We start from the raw sequence: 11,002 nt of genomic DNA, 5'->3' as shown, positions 1-11,002 counted from the left end.
TATATATCAAAGTCATAATTTGTAGGACCCCCCAGACCTCAAAATTTGAGAGTTTTAACAGAAAATTGATGCTTGCCAAAATGGTTTTGCAGAATTGAATATGAAATTGTAAGGAACAACGGTACATTTTAGGATTAATTGAGTTCATATACGTACTGTAATAAAGTACATCTCTAAAAATCTTTTGTCCTTAAGAAATGAGGTTACTAAAAACAAAAAGGTATTGGTTTAATGTGTTGAATGTCGAATATTAAGAAGGGATGACATAGATCGTGAACAATTACTTCAATATTAAGGAGAAGCATAAATTAAGAGCTATAAACTACTACTGTTGAAACATGCACTTAACCTAGTAACAAAGCCAGATCTTTCAGTAAAATTCCTAAGATTTTCGTTTAGTACTTTAAGGGTGCATGACCTCTATATTCTTGTCACTGGCCTTCTCTTTCTTTATTAGTTTTTGTGTCTTTGTGTGCAAGTGTTGTGCGTGTTTTGAGGGTTTTATGGTTATTACGCTAACCAAATCCATGATCTTCATGAGAAGCTCAGAGACTAGAAACATGTCAAAATCAACTCAGATCAGCTGAACAAAATTGAGAATTTTTTGTTTTAAAAATCTGAAAATCATTAGGACTCAAACTTGGCATGAGACTTGAGGCAATGGCCTAGTATTTTTCATTAATCATTTGAGGAGGGGGGGGGGGGGAGAGAACAGAAGAAGAAAAAGAAATAAATTTCCATACAAAGGCTTGGAGAAGCTAGAAAATAAGCTTAAGAAACAGCACTGACAGATAAAGCACAATCATGAACTTATACATAAAACAGTGAGTTCTGGAAGCCAAATATATATATATATATATATATATATATATAAAGAACAAAATCAGCAATATCAAGCAAATTTTTCATTAATCATTTTGAGGGGGGAAAAAAACATTTCCAAACAAAGCCATGGAAAAGCTAGTAAATAAGCTTAAGAAACAGCACTACTGAAAGATAAGCACCATCTCATACCTATTACATAAAACCGTGAGTTCTAGAAGCCAAAAATAAATACTATAAAATGAACAAAATCAGTATCATCAAGCAAATTTAGAAAAGGGTTTTGAAAAGAAAATAGTAATAAATGGGAAGGTAAACCTGAATAAGGAAAAGATAATCCTTTAGTCTGAAAATAGATCTAAGAGATGAACTCAAAACTTCACCTACTTTGAATATTATATTCTAGAGCAAGAAGAGATATGAGGCAAGCACAGACCTGGCTTTGGAACTCACTCCGGCTAGTTCAGCTTTATGAAAAAAATTTATAATATATCCCTAAGAAACTTTGCTCATAGAGTTCTCTCTGCTACTTCTCTTCTTCTTTAATAGCTCTTTCTGTCTTTGTCTACCTATAGTGAGAGAGAGAAGGATGTGGGGAATAGGGATTTCCTAAATGCCATACAAGACGTAGTAGTTTCTTGCTAAGTGTGGATGCTTTTGCAGGTGCAAATTCGCACCAAATAGGGCAAAAGCTTACTCAATATTTCTGTTTCATTGAGTGACTAATATGCCCTTCAAGAATCTATCGCATAAATCTAGATTTCAAATGTGTCTTAGGCATGCATATGATGGTGTATGTGTCTGAGATTGAGAGAGACTGATTGACAATGTGTGAAGGAAACAAGATTAGGACATGTGCAGTCCACGTATATGTGCACTAGGATATATGTCAATCAAAAATAAAAACCCAAAATTTGAAAAAAAAAAAGAAAGAAAAGAAACTCATGGCTCATTTTGATGCCAATCAGTGTGATTGATACAAAATAAAAATAATATTGTATCTTTAATAGTGGACCCAGTTGAAAGTGATGTTTTAATCACAATAAGACATGTCAATTATTATGAAATTTGTTACGTCCTTAACATTACTCCTTGATACTGATCGTTTGTGATGATAAAAAAATTAAAAGTTAGGCGATGTACTATCATATTTAGCATGTGTGTCACTTTTTATTTTTTAATTAACCAAGTATGTGTTACTAATAGAGCTCAAATGCTATGGTTTAGGGCCACAACACTATATAATTTGGCCATGGATGTTTCATGCTAATAGGGGAAAAAAGAAAAAGGAAAAAAAAGTAACTCGTATGTATTATAGACTGCACCAACTAATTGAGCCTGAGGTCAAACAGTGTGCTTGCTTTTTATTTAGGGTACGTTTGGTATGCTGTAATGGCTCCTGTAATGGAATAGTTATTCATGTGTAATAGCAATTCGGTCATTTGGTTGCATCTTTATTACATGGATTAGTTATTACATTGGAATGACTATTCTTTAAATTGAAGAATAGCTATTCCTCTTTAAAATGGATGTAATAGCTATTCCTTAGTATATATAATAGGTTTTAAAATTAATATATTTCCAAAAATATAAAGTTTTCTTATATATCATTTTTTACAAGCTTTCCATATGTAACAACCAAACTTATGAATAGTAATAGTTATTCCATTACAATGTCTTCTATTTTCAGTAATAAAGATTACTATTCCTAATGTAATCTACATTCAGTGTACCAAACGTACCCTTAATATTTATTTATTTTCCTTGCATGGACGTTGTTCTTAGGCACATTGTTACGTGAAAAAATGAATAGCTCCACTGCCAAAGTCTAACAAACTTGATTTATATACTTGGATGATCATGGCTTGATTGTATAGATCGTGAAATAATATTACAACAAAGATTCAGTAAGTTTACCTATAAAAAATAAAATAAAATAAAATACAGAAGACAAGTTTTTTATTTATCTTTTTTTTTTTCTTCACAACTGCTAACATAGTGTGATGTGATTGATTCAAAGTTAAAATAATATCATTAATATTGAAGAACTCACTTGAAAGTGATATTTCAATCACAAATTCACAATAAGACATGTCAATTATTATGAAATTTATTGCGTCTTCAACACCGCTCTTTTGATGTTGGCCTCTTGTGGTAATAAAAGTTGGGCATGTACTCTTATATTTAGCACATATATGTGTCACTTTTTTATTTTTTAACCAAGATATAGTCGGTGTCACTGATAGAACTCAAATGCTATGGTTTAGGCCCATTGGCGCCATGCATGAACTTGCCCTGGTGGCTGGTATGTCGTTTTCATAGTCAATGCAGGGTTTGACCTAGAATTAAGGGAAATGAACATACATGGAAATGTTGTTAAAAATAGATTATACAAAATAGTTTTTTTTTTTTTTTTTTTTTAACCGCGCAAGCTCTACACTCTTAGAATTTGTGTTTTTTTTTTTAAAAAAAAAAAAAAAAACAAACAAAGAAAAAAGAAAAAAGAAAAAAAAAAGAATTGTGTTCTATCAATAAAGGTTTGGTTACTTTTTTTTTTTTTTTTTTTTTTGAGAAGCAAACGGAATCAACTTATATTAAGGGTCCGTTTATGTAGAGCGGCTGCATTTGCATTTGTTTCCCTTGTGTTTTTTTTGGCTGGTCCATGGCACTGTTCATGGACCAGCCAAGTGATAAAAATGGATGAATAGTAATTTGTAGTAATAAAAAATATTTTGCTACAATATTTTCAACAATAAGTTTTCAGTTTTCAACAAAATAAGCAATATCTAAACGCACACTAAAAGAAAAAATATTAGCCATGATCGGCCAAAAGTACAGAAATAAGGTGGGGAGGTACCTCCTTTGGTTACTTGGCTTTACAAAGAGAAGATGAATTCTTATTAGTTTAATTAGTAAATTCATTTATTTTCATTGTGAAATAGCATATTAAATCACACCTATACTAAAAAATAAACATATATTAGTGTCTTAGCTTAATAATAAAGACTAAAGAATAATTATTATAAACCAGACACCATGGTCATGGTTAATTTATTCACATAGTATATCTATGGTCTAATCTAAAGTTTAGAAAAATGGACCGTGATTGTTAATCATGCAGGTTTTAGGACTTTTCAAATTATTATTACGTTTGGTAGTAATCATGCTTCTCATGTTTTAGCAAAGATGAGACTTGTTAATGGAAACAATTATTAAAAATAAAATAAAATAAAAAACTCTTGGTCTCAAGTTATTTTTACTGTCTCTCAGGATCAAAAAGCAAAAAAAAAACCCAATTTTGATTAAAGAAATTACTGTAGAGATCGATCCAAACATGATTAATTGAGATGATTTGGCCAAGATTATTCCCTCTAAATAGGTTAAAAAGGCAAAAAAAGAAAAAGAAGAAGAAGATAATAATAAAGGGAAATATTATATGGATGCTTGGAAAGTTGAGAAATTGACAAATTTAATTATTTTTAAGATAATATTTGTATTTTCTAAATATGTTTTTTTTTTTTGGAGTATTTTCTAGAAACAAAATATTTTTAAAAAATCACTGACATAATCAATTGATATAAAATACAAGTAACATCAATATTAATTCATAATAAGAAGCCTCTTCGGGTGATTTTTCATAATGAGGACCTACGTTGGAAGCCACCTAATTCTGGTCTCTATAAAATCAATTTTAATGGTGCCTTATTTTTGGATCAGGGGTGTGCAGGTTTAGGGGTGGTCATTAGGGACTCGGATGGGCTTATAATTGCGGCTTTAAGTCAGAAAGTAAGGCTCCCAGGTTCGGTTGATATGGTGGAGGCCTTAGCTGCCAGTAGGGCCATCAACTTTCTCAAGGAGCTTAGTATTCATCGTATGGTGGTTGAAGGGGATTCATTGCAAGTTATTCAAGCCATTACTGATACTAGGCCAGTTAAGACTTTGTTTGGACATGTTATTGAAGAGATTAGATTTTTGTCTTCCATAGTTAGTTGTAGTTTTTTGCATGTTAATAGGAGGGGTAATAAATTAGCTCATGCCCTTGCTAGAAGAGTAGTTTTATCTGCAAATATTGATGTGTGGTTGGAAGACCTTCCATGGAATTTGAATGATGTATTCTAGTTTGATTTACAGTAATAAAGTTCATTTACCTTTTCCTCAAAATAAAAATTCATAATAATATTTATTTTAATCTATATAGAAAAATGTTATGATAAAAGTTGTACCCTTAACATTACTGGTCTAAATAATTGAATGGGAGCAAGATAATGCATTAGTTAATGCCTTAATGGCCAAGAATTCTCTTCTTTTTCCTTTATTTTTTGTCTTTTGTCCCTTTTTTTTTAAGACAATGGACAATTATTCTAGTCATAGAGTAGAGAATACAAGCCAATTGACATTTTAATTCTACCACTTAATGTGACATATGTTAAGAGGGTCAAATCAAAATAAAGTTCGGTAACGTGTGGAATACTGGAATGACCTACTGGACTTGAATACAATTGATTTGAGAGATATCCTTATTTTCTTTTAATGCCAACTAGGTCAAGTCCAATTGATTTGAGAGATATTCTTATTTTCTTTTAATGCCAACTAGGTACAAATTTTATGAATTATGGCCTCTACAAATGACCCCATAATATATACCATGAGTCAGTTGATTTTGTTGGATATGCACCTAAGTGAATCTTATATAAAGAAAAAAACTACTTACATAATTAAGGATTTTTTTTGCGATAGTTATAAACTTATAATAGATAAAGGATAGGAAGTAGAACCTATGTTTTTTTTATCGGAATAATCACTAATACTAATACTACTATTATTGAATTACAAAACTTTTTACTAAAAAAATTGAATTTTCATTTAATACTAGTTATAAGCCCGTGCATTGCACGGTTTTGTGAAAAAGCTTATAAAATAAATGTATAAATAATTATATATTTTAATAGATTCAATAAAGATAAAAGAAAAAAATTATCAAGTGTAAATAATTATCTCACTATAAGATTTCTTCCTACTAAATTAAATTGATAATTCCAAATTGAATTTTAAGTTGATAATTATTATTTTTTTTTTTTAAAAACGTACTAAAAATTTGATAAATCTAAAATTAATATAATCTTGATAATATTATAAATTATAAATTAAAGGTGATAATTCAAGAATACACGTGTAGAACATCTTAATAATTTGATGTAACATAAAAATCAAATAAGAAAATTGTTAAAATTAATCTATTAATTCTAACACAATTTAATCATTAATTCTAAGACCCTAATCCTAAGCATATAAATTAGATCAAAGCTAAGAAAAATAGTTTAAACAAAAGGCAACCAATACACAAAACCTAATCAATTTAATAAAAACAAAATACAAAAATAAAGAAGGAGCCTTTAGAAACTTGACAATGTTTTCGAATGTTTTGTGTAGGGCCACAATTTTTAACGACCCAAGAATAACGTTGGTCTCGTATATGAAAAGGCCCGAACAATATAATTCATAGAGAGTGGGATAGAAAGGTTGGACCTTGGTCGTTGGATGGCGGTTTAGTCATGATTTTCATGGAAGCCCATATGAAGGTGGATTTGGCCTGTATAGCTAAGCCTTAGACGGATGTGGTTTGAAAGGTGTGTCTCCTCGGACTAAGTCCGAGGAGCGTCTCATTCTCACCATTCTCCTCTTTTCTGGCCTCCTTTTTCCAGGGCCTCCCCCTCCCCCCCTCTCTTTTTAGCTCTCTTTTCCTTTTTATATTAGTATTCACTTCCCCTTCTTCATCTACGTGTCAGTTTCTCCTTATTTGGGGTAATTACTCGTCTTGTCACTCCATACGTCAGAGTGGTTGGGAAAAGCTGGATAGCATGGTATGGAGTATGGGCTTGTCAGGCGCTGGGCTCCACATTATGGTGTTGGCAGCTTTCTCGTTTGTACTACTCTTGTACTGAGCTTGTCCTTTTCTTCAAGCGTTTTGTGAGGTGTTGAGCGTGAGATCGTCCTCGGCCACATTCTTGGGCCATTAAGGGGTTTTCGTCATACGTCCTCGGCAGTAGGCTCCTCGGCTTGAGCTTCGGGCCCTTAATGTGAAGTGGGCTGGGATTTCAAATTTCAGGCCCCACAATAGTCCCTCAAAATCCTGCTTCCCGACTTTTTAGTTGGGGAGGAGGGTTTTGGTGATGTTGGGCCCGCCTCGCGGTTTGCTCAAGTTCCGCACCTTATTGCTGTTTGTGTTCTTCCATTTGCATGGGAGATGTGCCAAATTAAGAGGCATTACTTTATTCTTCACCCGCGCAGTGTCCTTTGATGTTTCAGTATTCGAGGCGCGCCTTCACGAGGACCTTTAAATCTTGTGGTGGCGGATGGTGTTGGAAATTGTGCCAGAGCTGCCTTGTCCGCAGCGTTTCTTGGGAATCTGCTCAAATTAAATGACACCACCTTACCCTTTGTATAAGCGGGATAGGTGGTTATTCTCCTGGCATATAAACCCTTTTGCTCTCTTCAAAATCGTAACCTTCTATCCATAACCAGTTCCCACATCTAGTGTCGTCTTCCCTTAGTGCAATATGTTTGAGGCTTGGGTGGAGGTGGAGGAACTTCACCCGCCACAGAGGCACCGGACCCTTCCAAGACTTAAGGTGGCGTGGTCTGGGCAAGGAAGGCACAAATTCAAGATAATCTTCCGCCTTGATAAGGGGGAAATGGTATTTCTCCCTCTTTCAGTCAAAATCCGAAGCAGGTACTGGTCGCACCAAATCCTTGGTGCGTCAGGAGTAAGGTTTTCCGCCATCAGCGCCATCTGCTATACCGTAGGCGTGGTTCCGTGGAGGCCCATCAACTTCTGGCTACCTGCACCTTTTCTTCAACGGTGCTGGCCTCAAGTTGGGTTCCCTGCACCTTTTCTTCAGCTGCGCTAGCCCGAAGTCGGGCTCCCGGCGCCTTTTCTTCAATGGTGCAGGCCCCGAGTTGGGCTCTTTGGCTGCCTGAGTTATAGGCATGTAAAAGTATTGAGGAATGGCTTCCTTAGACGAAATTTTGAAGCGGCAGCACGTCTCTTCTCTGCACTTCCTCTTCGGCCCTTTCTTTATTCCCTTGTATCTTTTCTTTTCGCTTTTTGTAGTTAGCTTCAGTGTGAGCTTATTTAAGCTCTTTCGTTGTACACTGTACTGTTTCTTTGTCTTAATAAAAGATGAATTTATTTACTTGTTTTAAATATTGTTCCTTTCTGCAACAACTATTTTGTGAATGGGTGTGCTCCATGTGTGTTTTTCTTCAATGATACTTAGAGCAGGAAACCTTGAAACATAATCCGACTAATTCTAATTTACCGACATTACCAGGCATAAGAATGATAATTCCCAGTAAATTAAACTCATGAAACTAACCGAGATAACAGCTGAATATTCCGTAATGCGTGCGAGGAGACCGTTTGCGAACGATAAACTCTAAATGATTCATCCAAGGGGGTAGCCGAGCAGTGAGGGACTCTAACTGCGTTTTGACAACGTATGGCACTATATTGCAGTTGCACCAATTCCCCTGGTACCGAGAATCCGAGGGTAAGCTGGGGAATCCATGCAGCTTTGGGATTAGCCCACTTATCAATGGGGAACTCTTTCGCGGGGTAGATTCTAAGGGTCATATAACGTCCAGGTTGTGTCCAAACCCCGTATTGTCTCTTCTAAGTAGTTGGTTTCCCCATAAGCTTGAGCCTGAGGACCATGCAAGGCCTTGGTTCTGTCTAAAACTTTGTAGTTTTTCTTTTAAGTAGTTGGTTTCCCCATAGGCTTGAGTCCGAGGACCATGCAAGGCCTTGGTTCTGTCCAAAACTTGTATATTTTCTTTTAAGTAGTTGGTTTCCCCATAGGCTTGAGTCCGAGGATCATGCAAGGCCTTGGTTCTGTCCAAAACTTTGTAGTTTTTCTTTTAAGTAGTTGGTTTCCCCATAGGCTTGAGTCCGAGGACCATGCAAGGCCTTGGTTCTGTCCAAAACTTTGTAGTTTTTCTTTTAAGTAGTTGGTTTCCCCATAGGCTTGAGTCCGAGGACCATGCAAGGCCTTGGTTCTGTCCAAAACTTGTAGTTTTTTCTTTCAAGTAGTTGGTTTCCCCATAGGCTTGAGTCCGAGGACCATGCAAGGCCTTGGTTCTGTCCAAAACTTGTAGTTTTTTCTTTCAAGTAGTTGGTTTCCCCATAAGCTTGAGTCCGAGGACCATGCAAGGCCTTGGTTCTGTCCAAAACTTGTAGTTTTGCTTTTAAGTAGTTGGTTTCCCCATAGGCTTGAGTCCGAGGACCATGACCATGCAAGGCCTTGGTTCTGTCCAAAACTTGTAGTTTTTTCTTTCAAGTAGTTGGTTTCCCCATAGGCTTGAGTCCGAGGACCATGCAAGGCCTTAATTCTGTCCAAAACTTGTAGTTTTTTCTTTCAAGTAGTTGGTTTCCCCATAGGCTTGAGTCCGAGGACCATGCAAGGCCTTGGTTCTGTCCAAAACTTGTAGTTTTTTCTTTCAAGTAGTTGGTTTCCCCATAGGCTTGATTCCGAGGACCATGCAAGGCCTTGGTTCTGTCCAAAACTTGTAGTTTTTTCTTTCAAGTAGTTGGTTTCCCCATAGGCTTGAGTCCGAGGACCATGCAAGGCCTTGGTTCTGTCCAAAACTTGTAGTTTTGCTTTGAAGGTTAGCCCTTCGACCAAGGTGGGGAGAGTTAGCTTGAGGTTGGAAGCCCCTAAAGCTGCCCGTGCCATTGGCACTGCGAGACGTAGCCCCTAACAGGAATTTATGTCGGAGCAACAACTGCATGTGACTGGAAATGGAGGAAACTTCGCGGACCTCTGCTTGATGAAGACTTGACTCCACCGCCAGCCGCGCCAACGCGCAAGCCTTCCCACAGATGGCGCCAATTGTAGGGCCACAATTTTTAACGACCCAAGAATAACGTTGGTCTCGTATATGAAAAGGCCCGAACAATATAATTCATAGAGAGTGGGATAGAAAGGTTGGACCTTGGTCGTTGGATGGCAGTTTAGTCATGATTTTCATGGAAGCCCATATGAAGGTGGATTTCGCCTGTATAGCTAAGCCTTACACGGATGTGGTTTGAAAGGTGTGGCTCCTCGGACTTAGTCCGAGGAGCGTCTCATTCTCACCATTCTCCTCTTTTCTGGCCTCCTTTTTCCGGGGCCTCCCCCCCCCCCCCTCTTTTTAGCTCTCTTTTCCCTTTTATACTAGTATTCACTTTCCCTTCTTCATCTACGTGTCAGTTTCTCCTTATTTGGGGTAATTACTCGTTCTGTCACTCCATACGTCAGAGTGGTTGGGAAAAGCTGGATAGCATGGTATGGAGTATGGGCTTGTAAGGCGCTGGGCTCCACATTATGGTGTTGGCAGCTTTCTCGTTTGTACTGCTCTTGTATTGAGCTTGTCCTTTTCTTCAGGCGTTTTGTGAGGTGTTGAGCGTGAGATCGTCCTCGGCCACATTCTTGGGCCATTAAGGGGCTTTCGTCATACGTCCTCGGCAGTAGGCTCCTCGGCTTAGGCTTCGGGCCCTTAATGTGAAGTGGGCTGGGATTTCAAATTTCAGACCCCACATTTTGAATTCATCAATTAAAATCACATGAAGAAAAAAAAACCAATAATAACACTAAACAAAATAAACAAAATGAAAATAATAATAATAAAAGAAGAAAGAATGCATATCTGCATTGTCATGGGATTTAGGCATTCACATGTTGAAATAAGCTTCACTCCAAAAGGGATATATAAGGTTATATATATTGGTAGAGTTCCATTTAAAATATAATTCATTTAAATCTTATTGAAATTAAAGATATCTAATCAATGTGTTTGTTTTTATCTCATAAAAATTGAAATTAAAAAATGGTCATATGAATAGAATGAAAAAAAAGAAAAAAAAAAAAAAAAAAAGAGAACATGGTTGATAGTTATAAGGAATTTTGATATATATATTTTAAATGTCATCAACGTAGAAATTATCAAATTTATGGAGATATATACTGTTTTTTGGAATAGATAGAGATTATCAAATTATTGGAGATATATACTGTTTCTTGGGATAGAGATTATCAAATTATTGGATTGTGCTTATCTCTTAATAATCAAGTTTTGTAGCTTGATATTTTAATAAAATAATATTAATTTAATAATATTAAAATTTTGTAAATTTTGATGATAA

Source organism: Quercus robur, chromosome 6 (assembly GCF_932294415.1).
Source record: "Quercus robur chromosome 6, dhQueRobu3.1, whole genome shotgun sequence".
NCBI classification, from domain to species: Eukaryota; Viridiplantae; Streptophyta; class Magnoliopsida; order Fagales; family Fagaceae; genus Quercus; species Quercus robur.
This window is presented reverse-complemented; position numbering follows the sequence as displayed.